Genomic DNA, 19,697 nt, shown 5'->3' on the forward strand with positions numbered 1-19,697 from the left:
GAATTTTTACAAAAAAATCTTTTTCTGCCGGTTAAGTTGTCGAGGGCTGATATCTTGTCCTGTGATAAAAAGCCTTCTGTTTCAACCGCCAAACCTCTCAGGGGAGCATTTCCAACCATTTGGCAACATTTTTGAGTGAATTGCCAAAAGTCAGATTTTTGATGAAATTGTGACCCCGGGGCTTAGGGATTTTTTCAAAAAAATCTTTTTCTGCTGGTTAAGTTGTCGAGGGCTGATTTCTTGTCCTGTGATAAAAAGCCTTCGGTTTTGACCGCCAAACCTCTCAGGGGAGCATTTCCAACCATTTGGCACCATTTTTGAGTGTTTTGCCAAAAGTCAGATTTTTGATGAAATTGTGACCCCGGGGCTTAGGGATTGCTTCAAAAAAATCTTTTTCTGCCGGTTAAGTTGTCGAGGGCTGATTTCTTGACCTGTGATAAAAAGCCTGCTGTTTCGACCGCCAAACCTCTCAGGGGAGTATTTCCAACCATTTGGCACCATTTTTGAGTGATTTGCCAAAAGTCAGATTTTTGATGAAATGTTGACCCCGGGCCTGGCTTAGGGATGTTTTCAAAAAAATCTTTTTCTGCCGGTTAAGTTGTCAAGGGTTGATTTCCTTTCCTGTGATAAAAAGCCTTCTGTTTCGACCGCCAAACCTCTCAGGGGAGTATTTCCAACCATTTGGCACCATTTTTGAGTGATTTGCCAAAAGTCAGATTTTTGATGAAATTGTGACCCCGGGGCTTAGGGATTTTTTCAAAAAAATCTTTTTCTGCCGGTTAAGTTGTCGAGGGCTGATTTCTTGTCCTGTGATAAAAAGCCTTCGGTTTTGACCGCCAAACCTCTCAGGGGAGCATTTCCAACCATTTGGCACCATTTTTGAGTGTTTTGCCAAAAGTCAGATTTTTGATGAAATTGTGACCCCGGGGCTTAGGGATTGCTTCAAAAAAATCTTTTTCTGCCGGTTAAGTTGTCGAGGGCTGATTTCTTGACCTGTGATAAAAAGCCTTCTGTTTTGACCGCCAAACCTCTCAGGGGAGCATTTCCAACCATTTGGCACCATTTTTCAGTGATTTGCCAAAAGTCAGATTTTTGATGAAATTGTGACCCCGGGGCTTAGGGATTTTTTCAAAAAAATCTTTTTCTGCCGGTTAAGTTGTTGAGGGCTGATATCTTATCCTGTGATAAAAAGCCTTCTGTTTCAACCGCCAAACCTCTCAGGGGAGCATTTCCAACCATTTGGCAACATTTTTGAGTGAATTGCCAAAAGTCAGATTTTTGATGAAATTGTGACCCCGGGGCTTAGGGATTTTTTCAAAAAAATCTTTTTCTGCCGGTTAAGTTGTCGAGGGCTGATTTCTTGACCTGTGATAAAAAGCCTTCTGTTTCGACCGCCAAACCTCTCAGGGGAGTATTTCCAACCATTTCGCACCATTTTTGAGTGATTTGCCAAAAGTCAGATTTTTGATGAAATGTTGACCCCGGGCCCGGCTTAGGGATGTTTTCAAAAAAATCTTTTTCTGCCGGTTAAGTTGTCCAGGGTTGATTTCCTTTCCTGTGATAAAAAGCCTTCTGTTTCGACCGCCAAACCTCTCAGGGGAGCATTTCCAAGCATTTGGAACCATTTTTGACTGATTTGCCAAAAGTCAGATTTTTGATGAAATTGTGACCCCAGGGCTTGGGAATTTTTACAAAAAAATCTTTTTCTGCCGGTTAAGTTGTCGAGGGCTGATATCTTGTCCTGTGATAAAAAGCCTTCTGTTTCAACCGCCAAACCTCTCAGGGGAGCATTTCCAACCATTTGGCAACATTTTTGAGTGAATTGCCAAAAGTCAGATTTTTGATGAAATTGTGACCCCGGGGCTTAGGGATTTTTTCAAAAAAATCTTTTTCTGCTGGTTAAGTTGTCGAGGGCTGATTTCTTGTCCTGTGATAAAAAGCCTTCGGTTTTGACCGCCAAACCTCTCAGGGGAGCATTTCCAACCATTTGGCACCATTTTTGAGTGTTTTGCCAAAAGTCAGATTTTTGATGAAATTGTGACCCCGGGGCTTAGGGATTGCTTCAAAAAAATCTTTTTCTGCCGGTTAAGTTGTCGAGGGCTGATTTCTTGACCTGTGATAAAAAGCCTGCTGTTTCGACCGCCAAACCTCTCAGGGGAGTATTTCCAACCATTTGGCACCATTTTTGAGTGATTTGCCAAAAGTCAGATTTTTGATGAAATGTTGACCCCGGGCCTGGCTTAGGGATGTTTTCAAAAAAATCTTTTTCTGCCGGTTAAGTTGTCAAGGGTTGATTTCCTTTCCTGTGATAAAAAGCCTTCTGTTTCGACCGCCAAACCTCTCAGGGGAGTATTTCCAACCATTTGGCACCATTTTTGAGTGATTTGCCAAAAGTCAGATTTTTGATGAAATTGTGACCCCGGGGCTTAGGGATTTTTTCAAAAAAATCTTTTTCTGCCGGTTAAGTTGTCGAGGGCTGATTTCTTGTCCTGTGATAAAAAGCCTTCGGTTTTGACCGCCAAACCTCTCAGGGGAGCATTTCCAACCATTTGGCACCATTTTTGAGTGTTTTGCCAAAAGTCAGATTTTTGATGAAATTGTGACCCCGGGGCTTAGGGATTGCTTCAAAAAAATCTTTTTCTGCCGGTTAAGTTGTCGAGGGCTGATTTCTTGACCTGTGATAAAAAGCCTTCTGTTTTGACCGCCAAACCTCTCAGGGGAGCATTTCCAACCATTTGGCACCATTTTTCAGTGATTTGCCAAAAGTCAGATTTTTGATGAAATTGTGACCCCGGGGCTTAGGGATTTTTTCAAAAAAATCTTTTTCTGCCGGTTAAGTTGTTGAGGGCTGATATCTTATCCTGTGATAAAAAGCCTTCTGTTTCAACCGCCAAACCTCTCAGGGGAGCATTTCCAACCATTTGGCAACATTTTTGAGTGAATTGCCAAAAGTCAGATTTTTGATGAAATTGTGACCCCGGGGCTTAGGGATTTTTTCAAAAAAATCTTTTTCTGCCGGTTAAGTTGTCGAGGGCTGATTTCTTGACCTGTGATAAAAAGCCTTCTGTTTTGACCGCCAAACCTCTCAGGGGAGCATTTCCAACCTTTTGGCAACATTTTTGAGTGATTTGCCAAAAGTCAGATATTTGATGAAATTGTGACCCCGGGGCTTAGGGATTTTTTCAAAAAAATCTTTTTCTGCCGGTTAAGTTGTCGAGGGCTGATTTCTTGACCTGTGATAAAAAGCCTTCTGTTTTGACCGCCAAACCTCTCAGGGGAGTATTTCCAACCATTTGGCACCATTTTTGAGTGATTTGCCAAAAGTCAGATTTTTGATGAAATTGTGACCCCGGGGCTTAGGGATTTTTTCAAAAAAATCTTTTTCTGCCGGTTAAGTTGTCGAGGGCTGATTTCTTGACCTGTGATAAAAAGCCTTCTGTTTCGACCGCCAAACCTTTCAGGGGAGCATTTCCAACCATTTGGCAACATTTTTGAGTGAATTGCCAAAAGTCAGATTTTTGATGAAATTGTGACCCCGGGGCTTAGGGATTTTTTCAAAAAAATCTTTTTCTGCCGGTTAAGTTGTCGAGGGCTGATATCTTGTCCTGTGATAAAAAGCCTTCTGTTTCGACCGCCAAACCTCTCAGGGGAGCATTTCCAACCACTTGGCACCATTTTTGAGTGATTTGCCAAAAGTCAGATTTTTGATGAAATGTTGACCCCGGGCCTGGCTTAGGGATGTTTTCAAAAAAATCTTTTTCTGCCGGTTAAGTTGTCAAGGGTTGATTTCCTTTCCTGTGATAAAAAGCCTTCTGTTTCGACCGCCAAACCTCTCAGGGGAGTATTTCCAACCATTTGGCACCATTTTTGAGTGATTTGCCAAAAGTCAGATTTTTGATGAAATTGTGACCCCGGGGCTTAGGGATTTTTTCAAAAAAATCTTTTTCTGCCGGTTAAGTTGTCGAGGGCTGATTTCTTGTCCTGTGATAAAAAGCCTTCGGTTTTGACCGCCAAACCTCTCAGGGGAGCATTTCCAACCATTTGGCACCATTTTTGAGTGTTTTACCAAAAGTCAGATTTTTGATGAAATTGTGACCCCGGGGCTTAGGGATTGCTTCAAAAAAATCTTTTTCTGCCGGTTAAGTTGTCGAGGGCTGATTTCTTGACCTGTGATAAAAAGCCTTCTGTTTTGACCGCCAAACCTCTCAGGGGAGCATTTCCAACCATTTGGCACCATTTTTCAGTGATTTGCCAAAAGTCAGATTTTTGATGAAATTGTGACCCCGGGGCTTAGGGATTTTTTCAAAAAAATCTTTTTCTGCCGGTTAAGTTGTTGAGGGCTGATATCTTATCCTGTGATAAAAAGCCTTCTGTTTCAACCGCCAAACCTCTCAGGGGAGCATTTCCAACCATTTGGCAACATTTTTGAGTGAATTGCCAAAAGTCAGATTTTTGATGAAATTGTGACCCCGGGGCTTAGGGATTTTTTCAAAAAAATCTTTTTCTGCCGGTTAAGTTGTCGAGGGCTGATTTCTTGACCTGTGATAAAAAGCCTTCTGTTTTGACCGCCAAACCTCTCAGGGGAGCATTTCCAACCATTTGGCACCATTTTTGAGTGATTTGCCAAAAGTCAGATTTTTGATGAAATTGTGACCCCGGGGCTTAGGGATTTTTTCAAAAAAATCTTTTTCTGCCGGTTAAGTTGTCGAGGGCTGATTTCTTGACCTGTGATAAAAAGCCTTCTGTTTCGACCGCCAAACCTTTCAGGGGAGCATTTCCAACCATTTGGCAACATTTTTGAGTGAATTGCCAAAAGTCAGATTTTTGATGAAATTGTGACCCCGGGGCTTAGGGATTTTTTCAAAAAAATCTTTTTCTGCCGGTTAAGTTGTCGAGGGCTGATATCTTGTCCTGTGATAAAAAGCCTTCTGTTTCGACCGCCAAACCTCTCAGGGGAGCATTTCCAACCACTTGGCACCATTTTTGAGTGATTTGCCAAAAGTCAGATTTTTGATGAAATGTTGACCCCGGGCCTGGCTTAGGGATGTTTTCAAAAAAATCTTTTTCTGCCGGTTAAGTTGTCAAGGGTTGATTTCCTTTCCTGTGATAAAAAGCCTTCTGTTTCGACCGCCAAACCTCTCAGGGGAGTATTTCCAACCATTTGGCACCATTTTTGAGTGATTTGCCAAAAGTCAGATTTTTGATGAAATTGTGACCCCGGGGCTTAGGGATTTTTTCAAAAAAATCTTTTTCTGCCGGTTAAGTTGTCGAGGGCTGATTTCTTGTCCTGTGATAAAAAGCCTTCGGTTTTGACCGCCAAACCTCTCAGGGGAGCATTTCCAACCATTTGGCACCATTTTTGAGTGTTTTACCAAAAGTCAGATTTTTGATGAAATTGTGACCCCGGGGCTTAGGGATTGCTTCAAAAAAATCTTTTTCTGCCGGTTAAGTTGTCGAGGGCTGATTTCTTGACCTGTGATAAAAAGCCTTCTGTTTTGACCGCCAAACCTCTCAGGGGAGCATTTCCAACCATTTGGCACCATTTTTCAGTGATTTGCCAAAAGTCAGATTTTTGATGAAATTGTGACCCCGGGGCTTAGGGATTTTTTCAAAAAAATCTTTTTCTGCCGGTTAAGTTGTTGAGGGCTGATATCTTATCCTGTGATAAAAAGCCTTCTGTTTCAACCGCCAAACCTCTCAGGGGAGCATTTCCAACCATTTGGCAACATTTTTGAGTGAATTGCCAAAAGTCAGATTTTTGATGAAATTGTGACCCCGGGGCTTAGGGATTTTTTCAAAAAAATCTTTTTCTGCCGGTTAAGTTGTCGAGGGCTGATTTCTTGACCTGTGATAAAAAGCCTTCTGTTTCGACCGCCAAACCTCTCAGGGGAGTATTTCCAACCATTTCGCACCATTTTTGAGTGATTTGCCAAAAGTCAGATTTTTGATGAAATGTTGACCCCGGGCCCGGCTTAGGGATGTTTTCAAAAAAATCTTTTTCTGCCGGTTAAGTTGTCCAGGGTTGATTTCCTTTCCTGTGATAAAAAGCCTTCTGTTTCGACCGCCAAACCTCTCAGGGGAGCATTTCCAAGCATTTGGAACCATTTTTGACTGATTTGCCAAAAGTCAGATTTTTGATGAAATTGTGACCCCAGGGCTTGGGAATTTTTACAAAAAAATCTTTTTCTGCCGGTTAAGTTGTCGAGGGCTGATATCTTGTCCTGTGATAAAAAGCCTTCTGTTTCAACCGCCAAACCTCTCAGGGGAGCATTTCCAACCATTTGGCACCATTTTTGAGTGTTTTGCCAAAAGTCAGATTTTTGATGAAATTGTGACCCCGGGGCTTAGGGATTGCTTCAAAAAAATCTTTTTCTGCCGGTTAAGTTGTCGAGGGCTGATTTCTTGACCTGTGATAAAAAGCCTGCTGTTTCGACCGCCAAACCTCTCAGGGGAGTATTTCCAACCATTTGGCAACATTTTTGAGTGATTTGCCAAAAGTCAGATTTTTGATGAAATGTTGACCCCGGGCCTGGCTTAGGGATGTTTTCAAAAAAATCTTTTTCTGCCGGTTAAGTTGTCAAGGGTTGATTTCCTTTCCTGTGATAAAAAGCCTTCTGTTTCGACCGCCAAACCTCTCAGGGGAGTATTTCCAACCATTTGGCACCATTTTTGAGTGATTTGCCAAAAGTCAGATTTTTGATGAAATTGTGACCCCGGGGCTTAGGGATTTTTTCAAAAAAATCTTTTTCTGCCGGTTAAGTTGTCGAGGGCTGATTTCTTGTCCTGTGATAAAAAGCCTTCGGTTTTGACCGCCAAACCTCTCAGGGGAGCATTTCCAACCATTTGGCACCATTTTTGAGTGTTTTGCCAAAAGTCAGATTTTTGATGAAATTGTGACCCCGGGGCTTAGGGATTGCTTCAAAAAAATCTTTTTCTGCCGGTTAAGTTGTCGAGGGCTGATTTCTTGACCTGTGATAAAAAGCCTTCTGTTTTGACCGCCAAACCTCTCAGGGGAGCATTTCCAACCATTTGGCACCATTTTTGAGTGATTTGCCAAAAGTCAGATTTTTGATGAAATTGTGACCCCGGGGCTTAGGGATTTTTTCAAAAAAATCTTTTTCTGCCGGTTAAGTTGTCGAGGGCTGATTTCTTGACCTGTGATAAAAAGCCTTCTGTTTTGACCGCCAAACCTCTCAGGGGAGCATTTCCAACCTTTTGGCAACATTTTTGAGTGATTTGCCAAAAGTCAGATATTTGATGAAATTGTGACCCCGGGGCTTAGGGATTTTTTCAAAAAAATCTTTTTCTGCCGGTTAAGTTGTCGAGGGCTGATTTCTTGACCTGTGATAAAAAGCCTTCTGTTTCGACCGCCAAACCTCTCAGGGGAGTATTTCCAACCATTTCGCACCATTTTTGAGTGATTTGCCAAAAGTCAGATTTTTGATGAAATGTTGACCCCGGGCCCGGCTTAGGGATGTTTTCAAAAAAATCTTTTTCTGCCGGTTAAGTTGTCCAGGGTTGATTTCCTTTCCTGTGATAAAAAGCCTTCTGTTTCGACCGCCAAACCTCTCAGGGGAGCATTTCCAAGCATTTGGAACCATTTTTGACTGATTTGCCAAAAGTCAGATTTTTGATGAAATTGTGACCCCAGGGCTTGGGAATTTTTACAAAAAAATCTTTTTCTGCCGGTTAAGTTGTCGAGGGCTGATTTCTTGTCCTGTGAAAAAAAGCCTTCTGTTTCGACCGCCAAACCTCTCAGGGGAGCATTTCCAACCATTTGGCACCATTTTTCAGTGATTTGCCAAAAGTCAGATTTTTGATGAAATTGTGACCCCGGGGCTTAGGGATTTTTTCAAAAAAATCTTTTTCTGCCGGTTAAGTTGTCAAGGTCTGTATTCCTTTCCTGTGATAAAAAGCCTTCTGTTTCGACCGCCAAACCTCTCAGGGGAGCATTTCCAGCCATTTGGCACCATTTTTCAGTGATTTGCCAAAAGTCAGGTTTTTGATGAAATTGTGACCCCCCCCCCCCCCCGCTTATGGATTTGTTCAAAAAAATCTTTTTCTGCCGGTTAAGTTGTCGAGGGCTGATTTCTTGTCCTGTGATAAAAAGCCTTCGGTTTTGACCGCCAAACCTCTCAGGGGAGCATTTCCAACCATTTGGCACCATTTTTGAGTGTTTTGCCAAAAGTCAGATTTTTGATGAAATTGTGACCCCGGGGCTTAGGGATTGCTTCAAAAAAATCTTTTTCTGCCGGTTAAGTTGTCGAGGGCTGATTTCTTGACCTGTGATAAAAAGCCTTCTCTTTCGACCGCCAAACCTCTCAGGGGAGCATTTCCAACCATTTGGCACCATTTTTCAGTGATTTGCCAAAAGTCAGATTTTTGATGAAATTGTGACCCCGGGGCTTAGGGATTTTTTCAAAAAAATCTTTTTCTGCCGGTTAAGTTGTTGAGGGCTGATATCTTGTCCTGTGATAAAAAGCCTTCTGTTTCAACCGCCAAACCTCTCAGGGGAGCATTTCCAACCATTTGGCAACATTTTTGAGTGAATTGCCAAAAGTCAGATTTTTGATGAAATTGTGACCCCGGGGCTTAGGGATTTTTTCTAAAAAATCTTTTTCTGCCGGTTAAGTTGTCGAGGGCTGATTTCTTGACCTGTGATAAAAAGCCTTCTCTTTCGACCGCCAAACCTCTCAGGGGAGCATTTCCAACCATTTGGCACCATTTTTGAGTGTTTTGCCAAAAGTCAGATTTTTGATGAAATTGTGACCCCGGGGCTTAGGGATTGCTTCAAAAAAATCTTTTTCTGCCGGTTAAGTTGTCGAGGGCTGATTTCTTGACCTGTGATAAAAAGCCTGCTGTTTCGACCGCCAAACCTCTCAGGGGAGTATTTCCAACCATTTGGCACCATTTTTGAGTGATTTGCCAAAAGTCAGATTTTTGATGAAATGTTGACCCCGGGCCTGGCTTAGGGATGTTTTCAAAAAAATCTTTTTCTGCCGGTTAAGTTGTCAAGGGTTGATTTCCTTTCCTGTGATAAAAAGCCTTCTGTTTCGACCGCCAAACCTCTCAGGGGAGTATTTCCAACCATTTGGCACCATTTTTGAGTGATTTGCCAAAAGTCAGATTTTTGATGAAATTGTGACCCCGGGGCTTAGGGATTTTTTCAAAAAAATCTTTTTCTGCCGGTTAAGTTGTCGAGGGCTGATTTCTTGTCCTGTGATAAAAAGCCTTCGGTTTTGACCGCCAAACCTCTCAGGGGAGCATTTCCAACCATTTGGCACCATTTTTGAGTGTTTTGCCAAAAGTCAGATTTTTGATGAAATTGTGACCCCGGGGCTTAGGGATTGCTTCAAAAAAATCTTTTTCTGCCGGTTAAGTTGTCGAGGGCTGATTTCTTGACCTGTGATAAAAAGCCTTCTGTTTTGACCGCCAAACCTCTCAGGGGAGCATTTCCAACCATTTGGCACCATTTTTGAGTGATTTGCCAAAAGTCAGATTTTTGATGAAATTGTGACCCCGGGGCTTAGGGATTTTTTCAAAAAAATCTTTTTCTGCCGGTTAAGTTGTCGAGGGCTGATTTCTTGACCTGTGATAAAAAGCCTTCTGTTTCGACCGCCAAACCTCTCAGGGGAGTATTTCCAACCATTTCGCACCATTTTTGAGTGATTTGCCAAAAGTCAGATTTTTGATGAAATGTTGACCCCGGGCCCGGCTTAGGGATGTTTTCAAAAAAATCTTTTTCTGCCGGTTAAGTTGTCCAGGGTTGATTTCCTTTCCTGTGATAAAAAGCCTTCTGTTTCGACCGCCAAACCTCTCAGGGGAGCATTTCCAAGCATTTGGAACCATTTTTGACTGATTTGCCAAAAGTCAGATTTTTGATGAAATTGTGACCCCAGGGCTTGGGAATTTTTACAAAAAAATCTTTTTCTGCCGGTTAAGTTGTCGAGGGCTGATTTCTTGTCCTGTGAAAAAAAGCCTTCTGTTTCGACCGCCAAACCTCTCAGGGGAGCATTTCCAACCATTTGGCACCATTTTTCAGTGATTTGCCAAAAGTCAGATTTTTGATGAAATTGTGACCCCGGGGCTTAGGGATTTTTTCAAAAAAATCTTTTTCTGCCGGTTAAGTTGTCAAGGTCTGTATTCCTTTCCTGTGATAAAAAGCCTTCTGTTTCGACCGCCAAACCTCTCAGGGGAGCATTTCCAGCCATTTGGCACCATTTTTCAGTGATTTGCCAAAAGTCAGGTTTTTGATGAAATTGTGACCCCCCCCCCCCCCGCTTATGGATTTGTTCAAAAAAATCTTTTTCTGCCGGTTAAGTTGTCGAGGGCTGATTTCTTGTCCTGTGATAAAAAGCCTTCGGTTTTGACCGCCAAACCTCTCAGGGGAGCATTTCCAACCATTTGGCACCATTTTTGAGTGTTTTGCCAAAAGTCAGATTTTTGATGAAATTGTGACCCCGGGGCTTAGGGATTGCTTCAAAAAAATCTTTTTCTGCCGGTTAAGTTGTCGAGGGCTGATTTCTTGACCTGTGATAAAAAGCCTTCTCTTTCGACCGCCAAACCTCTCAGGGGAGCATTTCCAACCATTTGGCACCATTTTTCAGTGATTTGCCAAAAGTCAGATTTTTGATGAAATTGTGACCCCGGGGCTTAGGGATTTTTTCAAAAAAATCTTTTTCTGCCGGTTAAGTTGTTGAGGGCTGATATCTTGTCCTGTGATAAAAAGCCTTCTGTTTCAACCGCCAAACCTCTCAGGGGAGCATTTCCAACCATTTGGCAACATTTTTGAGTGAATTGCCAAAAGTCAGATTTTTGATGAAATTGTGACCCCGGGGCTTAGGGATTTTTTCTAAAAAATCTTTTTCTGCCGGTTAAGTTGTCGAGGGCTGATTTCTTGACCTGTGATAAAAAGCCTTCTCTTTCGACCGCCAAACCTCTCAGGGGAGCATTTCCAACCATTTGGCACCATTTTTCAGTGATTTGCCAAAAGTCAGATTTTTGATGAAATTGTGACCCCGGGGCTTAGGGATTTTTTCAAAAAAATCTTTTTCTGCCGGTTAAGTTGTTGAGGGCTGATATCTTGTCCTGTGATAAAAAGCCTTCTGTTTCAACCGCCAAACCTCTCAGGGGAGCATTTCCAACCATTTGGCAACATTTTTGAGTGAATTGCCAAAAGTCAGATTTTTGATGAAATTGTGACCCCGGGGCTTAGGGATTTTTTCTAAAAAATCTTTTTCTGCCGGTTAAGTTGTCGAGGGCTGATTTCTTGACCTGTGATAAAAAGCCTTCTGTTTTGACCGCCAAACCTCTCAGGGGAGCATTTCCAACCTTTTGGCAACATTTTTGAGTGATTTGCCAAAAGTCAGATTTTTGATGAAATTGTGACCCCGGGGCTTAGGGATTTTTTCAAAAAAATCTTTTTCTGCCGGTTAAGTTGTCGAGGGCTGATTTCTTGACCTGTGATAAAAAGCCTTCTGTTTCGACCGCCAAACCTCTCAGGGGAGTATTTCCAACCATTTCGCACCATTTTTGAGTGATTTGCCAAAAGTCAGATTTTTGATGAAATGTTGACCCCGGGCCCGGCTTAGGGATGTTTTCAAAAAAATCTTTTTCTGCCGGTTAAGTTGTCCAGGGTTGATTTCCTTTCCTGTGATAAAAAGCCTTCTGTTTCGACCGCCAAACCTCTCAGGGGAGCATTTCCAAGCATTTGGAACCATTTTTGACTGATTTGCCAAAAGTCAGATTTTTGATGAAATTGTGACCCCAGGGCTTGGGAATTTTTACAAAAAAATCTTTTTCTGCCGGTTAAGTTGTCGAGGGCTGATTTCTTGTCCTGTGAAAAAAAGCCATCTGTTTCGACCGCCAAACCTCTCAGGGGAGCATTTCCAACCATTTGGCACCATTTTTCAGTGATTTGCCAAAAGTCAGATTTTTGATGAAATTGTGACCCCGGGGCTTAGGGATTTTTTCAAAAAAATCTTTTTCTGCCGGTTAAGTTGTCAAGGGCTGTATTCCTTTCCTGTGATAAAAAGCCTTCTGTTTCGACCGCCAAACCTCTCAGGGGAGCATTTCCAGCCATTTGGCACCATTTTTCAGTGATTTGCCAAAAGTCAGGTTTTTGATGAAATTGTGACCCCCCCCCCCTGCTTATGGATTTTTTCAAAAAAATCTTTTTCTGCCGGTTAAGTTGTCGAGGGCTGATTTCTTGTCCTGTGATAAAAAGCCTTCGGTTTTGACCGCCAAACCTCTCAGGGGAGCATTTCCAACCATTTGGCACCATTTTTGAGTGTTTTGCCAAAAGTCAGATTTTTGATGAAATTTTGACCCCGGGGCTTAGGGATTGCTTCAAAAAAATCTTTTTCTGCCGGTTAAGTTGTCGAGGGCTGATTTCTTGACCTGTGATAAAAAGCCTTCTGTTTCGACCGCCAAACCTCTCAGGGGAGCATTTCCAACCATTTGGCACCATTTTTCAGTGATTTGCCAAAAGTCAGATTTTTGATGAAATTGTGACCCCGGGGCTTAGGGATTTTTTCAAAAAAATCTTTTTCTGCCGGTTAAGTTGTTGAGGGCTGATATCTTGTCCTGTGATAAAAAGCCTTCTGTTTCAACCGCCAAACCTCTCAGGGGAGCATTTCCAACCATTTGGCACCATTTTTGAGTGTTTTGCCAAAAGTCAGATTTTTGATGAAATTGTGACCCCGAGGCTTAGGGATTGCTTCAAAAAAATCTTTTTCTGCCGGTTAAGTTGTCGAGGGCTGATTTCTTGACCTGTGATAAAAAGCCTTCTGTTTCGACCGCCAAACCTCTCAGGGGAGCATTTCCAACCATTTGGCACCATTTTTCAGTGATTTGCCAAAAGTCAGATTTTTGATGAAATTGTGACCCCGGGGCTTAGGGATTTTTTCAAAAAAATCTTTTTCTGCCGGTTAAGTTGTTGAGGGCTGATATCTTGTCCTGTGATAAAAAGCCTTCTGTTTCAACCGCCAAACCTCTCAGGGGAGCATTTCCAACCATTTGGCAACATTTTTGAGTGAATTGCCAAAAGTCAGATTTTTGATGAAATTGTGACCCCGAGGCTTAGGGATTTTTTCAAAAAAATCTTTTTCTGCCGGTTAAGTTGTCGAGGGCTGATTTCTTGACCTGTGATAAAAAGCCTTCTGTTTTGACCGCCAAACCTCTCAGGGGAGCATTTCCAACCATTTGGCAACATTTTTGAGTGATTTGCCAAAAGTCAGATTTTTGATGAAATTGTGACCCCGGGGCTTAGGGATTTTTTCAAAAAAATCTTTTTCTGCCGGTTAAGTTGTCGAGGGCTGATATCTTGTCCTGTGATAAAAAGCCTTCTGTTTCGACCGCCAAACCTCTCAGGGGAGCATTTCCAACCACTTGGCACCATTTTTGAGTGATTTGCCAAAAGTCAGATTTTTGATGAAATTGTGACCCCGGGGCTTAGGGATTTTTTTGAAAAAAATCTTTTTCTGCCGGTTAAGTTGTCGAGGGCTGATTTCTTGACCTGTGATAAAAAGCCTTCTGTTTCGACCGCCAAACTCTCAGGGGAGTATTTCCAACCATTTGGCACCATTTTTGAGTGATTTGCCAAAAGTCAGATTTTTGATGAAATGTTGACCCCGGGCCCGGCTTAGGGATGTTTTCAAAAAAATCTTTTTCTGCCGGTTAAGTTGTCAAGGGTTGATTTCCTTTCCTGTGATAAAAAGCCTTCTGTTTCAACCGCCAAACCTCTCAGGGGAGCATTTCCAACCATTTGGCACCATTTTTGAGTGATTTGCCAAAAGTCAGATTTTTGATGAAATTGTGACCCCGGGGCTTAGGGATTTTTTCAAAAAAATCTTTTCCTGCCGGTTGAGTTGTCGAGGGCTGATTTCTTGACCTGTGATAAAAAGCCTTCTGTTTCGACCGCCAAACCTCTCAGGGGAGCATTTCCAACCATTTGGCAACATTTTTCAGTGAATTGCCAAAAGTCAGATTTTTGATGAAATTGTGACCCCGGGGCTTAGGGATTTTTTCAAAAAAATCTTTTTCTGCCGGTTAAGTTGTCGAGGGCTGATTTCTTGACCTGTGATAAAAAGCCTTCTGCGTCGACCGCCAAACCTCTCAGGGGAGTATTTCCAACCATTTGGCACCATTTTTGAGTGATTTGCCAAAAGTCAGATTTTTGATGAAATGTTGACCCCGGGCCCGGCTTAGGGATGTTTTCAAAAAAATCTTTTTCTGCCGGTTAAGTTGTCAAGGGTTGATTTCCTTTCCTGTGATAAAAAGCCTTCTGTTTCGACCGCCAAACCTCTCAGGGGAGCATTTCCAACCATTTGGCAACATTTTTGAGTGAATTGCCAAAAGTCAGATTTTTGATGAAATTGTGACCCCGGGGCTTAGGGATTTTTTCAAAAAAATCTTTTTCTGCCGGTTAAGTTGTGGAGGGCTGATATCTTGTCCTGTGATAAAAAGCCTTCTGTTTCGACCGCCAAACCTCTCAGGGGAGCATTTCCAACCACTTGGCACCATTTTTGAGTGATTTGCCAAAAGTCAGATTTTTGATGAAATTGTGACCCCGGGGCTTAGGGATTTTTTCAAAAAAATCTTTTTCTGCCGGTTAAGTTGTCAAGGGTTGATTTCCTTTCCTGTGATAAAAAGCCTTCTGTTTTGACCGCCAAACCTCTCAGGGGAGCATTTCCAACCATTTGGCACCATTTTTCAGTGATTTGCCAAAAGTCAGATTTTTGATGAAATTGTGACCCCGTGGCTTAGGGATTTTTTCAAAAAAATCTTTTTCTGCCGGTTAAGTTGTTGAGGGCTGATATCATGTCCTGTGATAAAAAGCCTTCTGTTTCAACCGCCAAACCTCTCAGGGGAGCATTTCCAACCATTTGGCAACATTTTTGAGTGAATTGCCAAAAGTCAGATTTTCGATGAAATTGTGACCCCGGGGCTTAGGGATTTTTTCAAAAAAATCTTTTTCTGCCGGTTAAGTTGTCGAGGGCTGATATCTTGTCCTGTGATAAAAAGCCTTCTGTTTCGACCGCCAAACCTCTCAGGGGAGCATTTCCAACCACTTGGCACCATTTTTGAGTGATTTGCCAAAAGTCAGATTTTTGATGAAATTGTGACCCCGGGGCTTAGGGATTTTTTCAAAAAAATCTTTTTCCGCCGGTTAAGTTGTCGAGGGCTGATTTCTTGACCTGTGATAAAAAGCCTTCTGTTTTGACCGCCAAACCTCTCAGGGGAGCATTTCCAACCATTCTGCAACATTTTTGAGTGATTTGCCAAAAGTCAGATTTTTGATGAAATTGTGACCCCGGGGCTTAGGGATTTCTTCAAAAAAAATCTTTTTCTGCCGGTTAAGTTGTCGAGGGCTGATTTCTTGACCTGTGATAAAAAGCCTTCTGTTTCGACCGCCAAACCTCTCAGGGGAGCATTTCCAACCACTTGGCACCATTTTTGAGTGATTTGCCAAAAGTCAGATTTTTGATGAAATTGTGACCCCGGGGCTTAGGGATTTTTTCAAAAAAAATCTTTTTCTGCCGGTTAAGTTGTCGAGGGCTGATTTCTTGACCTGTGATAAAAAGCCTTCTGTTTCGACCGCCAAACCTCTCAGGGGAGTATTTCCAACCATTTGGCACCATTTTTGAGTGATTTGCCAAAAGTCAGATTTTTGATGAAATGTTGACCCCGGGCCCGGCTTAGGGATGTTTTCAAAAAAATCTTTTTCTGCCGGTTAAGTTGTCAAGGGTTGATTTCCTTTCCTGTGATAAAAAGCCTTCTGTTTTGACCGCCAAACCTCTCAGGGGAGCATTTCCAACCATTTGGCACCATTTTTCAGTGATTTGCCAAAAGTCAGATTTTTGATGAAATTGTGACCCCGGGGCTTAGGGTTTTTTTCAAAAAAATCTTTTTCTGCCGGTTAAGTTGTCAAGGGTTGATTTCCTTTCCTGTGATAAAAAGCCTTCTGCTTCGACCGCCAAACCTCTCAGGGGAGCATTTCCAACCATTTGGCAACATTTTTGAGTGAATTGCCAAAAGTCAGATTTTTGATGAAATTGTGACCCTGGGGCTTAGGGATTTTTTCAAAAAAATCTTTTTCTGCCGGTTAAGTTGTCGAGGGCTGATTACTTGACCTGTGATAAAAAGCCTTCTGTTTTGACCGCCAAACCTCTCAGGGGAGCATTTCCAACCATTTGGCAACATTTTTGAGTGATTTGCCAAAAGTCAGATTTTTGATGAAATTGTGACCCCGGGGCTTAGGGATTTTTTCAAAAAAATCTTTTTCTGCCGGTTAAGTTGTCGAGGGCTGATATCTTGTCCTGTGATAAAAAGCCTTCTGTTTCGACCGCCAAACCTCTCAGGGGAGCATTTCCAACCACTTGGCACCATTTTTGAGTGATTTGCCAAAAGTCAGATTTTTGATGAAATTGTGACCCCGGGGCTTAGGGATTTTTTCAAAAAAATCTTTTTCTGCCGGTTAAGTTGTCGAGGGCTGATTTCTTGACCTGTGATAAAAAGCCTTCTGTTTCGACCGCCAAACCTCTCAGGGGAGTATTTCCATTTGGCACCATTTTGGAGTGATTTGCCAAAAGTCAGATTTTTGATGAAATGTTGACCCCGGGCCCGGCTTAGGGATGTTTTCAAAAAAATCTTTTTCTGCCGGTTAAGTTTTCAAGGGTTGATTTCCTTTCCTGTGATAAAAAGCCTTCTGTTTCGACCGCCAAACCGCTCAGGGGAGCATTTCCAACCATTTGGCACCATTTTTGAGTGATTTGCCAAAAGTCAGGTTTTTGATGAAATTGTGACCCCGGGGCTTAGGGATTTTTTCAAAAAAATCTTTTTCTGCCGGTTAAGTTGTCGAGGGCTGATTTCTTGACCTGTGAAAAAAAGCCTTCTGTTTCGACCGCCAAACCTCTCAGGGGAGCATTTCCAACCATTTGGCACCATTTTTCAGTGATTTGCCAAAAGTCAGATTTTTGATGAAATTGTGACCCCCGGGGCTTAGGGTTTTTTTCAAAAAAATCTTTTTCTGCCGGTTAAGTTGTCAAGGGTTGATTTCCTTTCCTGTGATAAAAAGCCTTCTGCTTCGACCGCCAAACCTCTCATGGGAGCATTTCCAAGCATTTGGCACCATTTTTGACTAATTTGCCAAAAGTCAGATTTTTGATGAAATTGTGACCCCGGGGCTTGGGAATTTTTTCAAAAAAATCTTTTTCTGCCGGTTAAGTTGTCGAGGGCTGATTTCTTGACCTGTGATAAAAAGCCTTCTCTTTCGACCGCCAAACCTCTCAGGGGAGCATTTCCAACCATTTGGCACCATTTTTGAGTGATTTGCCAAAAGTCAGATTTTTGATGAAATTGTGACCCCGGGGCTTAGGGATTTTTTCAAAAAAATCTTTTTCTGCCGGTTAAGTTGTTGAGGGCTGATTTCTTGTCCTGTGATAAAAAGCCTTCTGCTTCGACCGCCAAACCTCTCAGGGGAGCATTTCCAACCATTTGGCAACATTTTGGAGTGATTTGCCAAAAGTCAGATTTTTGATGAAATTGTGACCCCGGGGCTTAGGGATTTCTTCAAAGAAATATTTTTCTGCCGGTTAAGTTGTCGAGGGCTGATTTCTTGACCTGTGATAAAAACCCTTCTGTTTCGACCGCCAAACCTCTCAGGGGAGCATTTCCAACCATTTGGCACCATTTTTCAGTGATTTGCCAAAAGTCAGATCTTTGATGAAATTGTGACCCCAGGGCATACGGATTTTTTCAAAAAAATCTTTTTCTGCCGGTTAATTTGGTGAGGGCTGATTTCTTGTCCTGTGATAAAAAGCCTTCTGTTTCGACCGCCAAACATCTCAGGGGAGCATTTCCAAACATTTGGCACCATTTTCAGTGATTTGCCAAAAGTCAGATTTTTGATGAAATTGTGACCCCCGGGGCTTAGGGATTTTTTCAAAAAAATCTTTTTCTACCGGTTAATTTGGTGAGGGCTGATTTCTTGTCCTGTGATAAAAAGCCTTCTGTTTTGACCGCCAAACCTCTCAGGGGAGCATTTCCAACCATTTGGGAACATTTTTTAGTCATTTGCCAAAAGTCAGATTTTTGATGAAATTGTGACCCCCGGGGCTTAGGGATTTTTTCAAAAAAATCTTTTTCTGCCGGTTAAGTTGTCGAGGGCTGATTTCTTGTCCTGTGATAAAAAGCCTTCTGTTTCGAGCGCCAAACCTCTCAGGGGAGTATTTCCAACCATTTGGCACCATTTTTGAGTGATTTGCCAAAAGTCAGATTTTTGATGAAATGTTGACCCCGGGCCCGGTTTAGGGATGTTTTCAAAAAAATCTTTTTCTGCTGGTTAAGTTGTCAAGGGTTGATTTCCTTTCCTGTGATAAAAAGCCTTCTGCTTCGACCGCCAAACCTCTCAGGGGAGCATTTCCAAGCATTTGGCACCATTTTTGACTAATTTGCCAAAAGTCAGATTTTTGATGAAATTGTGACCCCAGGGCTTGGGAATTTTTACAAAAAAATCTTTTTCTGCCGGTTAAGTTGTCGAGGGCTGATTTCTTGACCTGTGATAAAAAGCCTTCTGTTTCGACCGCCAAACCTCTCAGGGGAGTATTTCCAACCATTTGGCACCATTTTTGAGTGATTTGCCAAAAGTCAGATTTTTGATGAAATGTTGACCCCGGGCCTGGCTTACGGATGTTTTCAAAAAAATCTTTTTCTGCCGGTTAAGTTGTCAAGGGTTGATTTCCTTTCCTGTGATAAAAAGCCTTCTGCTTCGACCGCCAAACCTCTCAGGGGAGCATTTCCAACCATTTGGCACCATTTTTGAGTGATTTGCCAAAAGTCAGATTTTTGATGAAATTGTGACCCCGGGGCTTAGGGATTTCTTCAAAAAAATCTTTTTCTGCCGGTTAAGTTGTCGAGGACTGATTTCTTGACCTGTGATAAAAAGCCTTCTGTTTCGACCGCCAAACCTCTCAGGGGAGCATTTCCAACCATTTGGCACCATTTTTCAGTGATTTGCCAAAAGTCAGATTTTTGATGAAATTGTGACCCCCGGGGCTTAGGGATTTTTTCAAAAAAATCTTTTTCTGCCGGTTAAGTTGTCGAGGGCTGATTTCTTGTCCTGTCATAAAAAGCCTTCTGTTTCGACCGCCAAACCTCACAGGGGAGCATTTCCAACCATTTGGCACCATTTTTGAGTGATTTGCCAAAAGTCAGATTTTTTATGAAATTGTGACCCCGGGGCTTAGGGATTTTTTCAAAAAAATATTTTTCTGCCAGTTAAGTTGTTGAGGGCTGATTTCTTGTCCTGTGATAAAAAGCCTTCTCTTTCGACCGCCAAACCTCTCAGGGGAGCATTTCCAACCATTTGGCACCATTTTTGAGTGATTTGCCAAAAGTCAGATTTTTGATGAAATTGTGACCCCGGGGCTTAGGGATTTTTTCAAAAAAATCTTTTTCTGCCGGTTAAGTTGTTGAGGGCTGATTTCTTGTCCTGTGATAAAAAGCCTTCTGCTTCGACCGCCAAACCTCTCAGGGGAGCATTTCCAACCATTTGGCACCATTTTTCAGTGATTTGCCAAAAGTCAGATCTTTGATGAAATTGTGACCCCAGGGCATACGGATTTTTTCAAAAAAATCTTTTTCTGCCGGTTAATTTGGTGAGGGCTGATTTCTTGTCCTGTGATAAAAAGCCTTCT

This window comes from Podarcis melisellensis, assembly GCF_964234715.1.
Source record: "Podarcis melisellensis genome assembly, chromosome: 7".
NCBI classification, from domain to species: Eukaryota; Metazoa; Chordata; class Lepidosauria; order Squamata; family Lacertidae; genus Podarcis; species Podarcis melisellensis.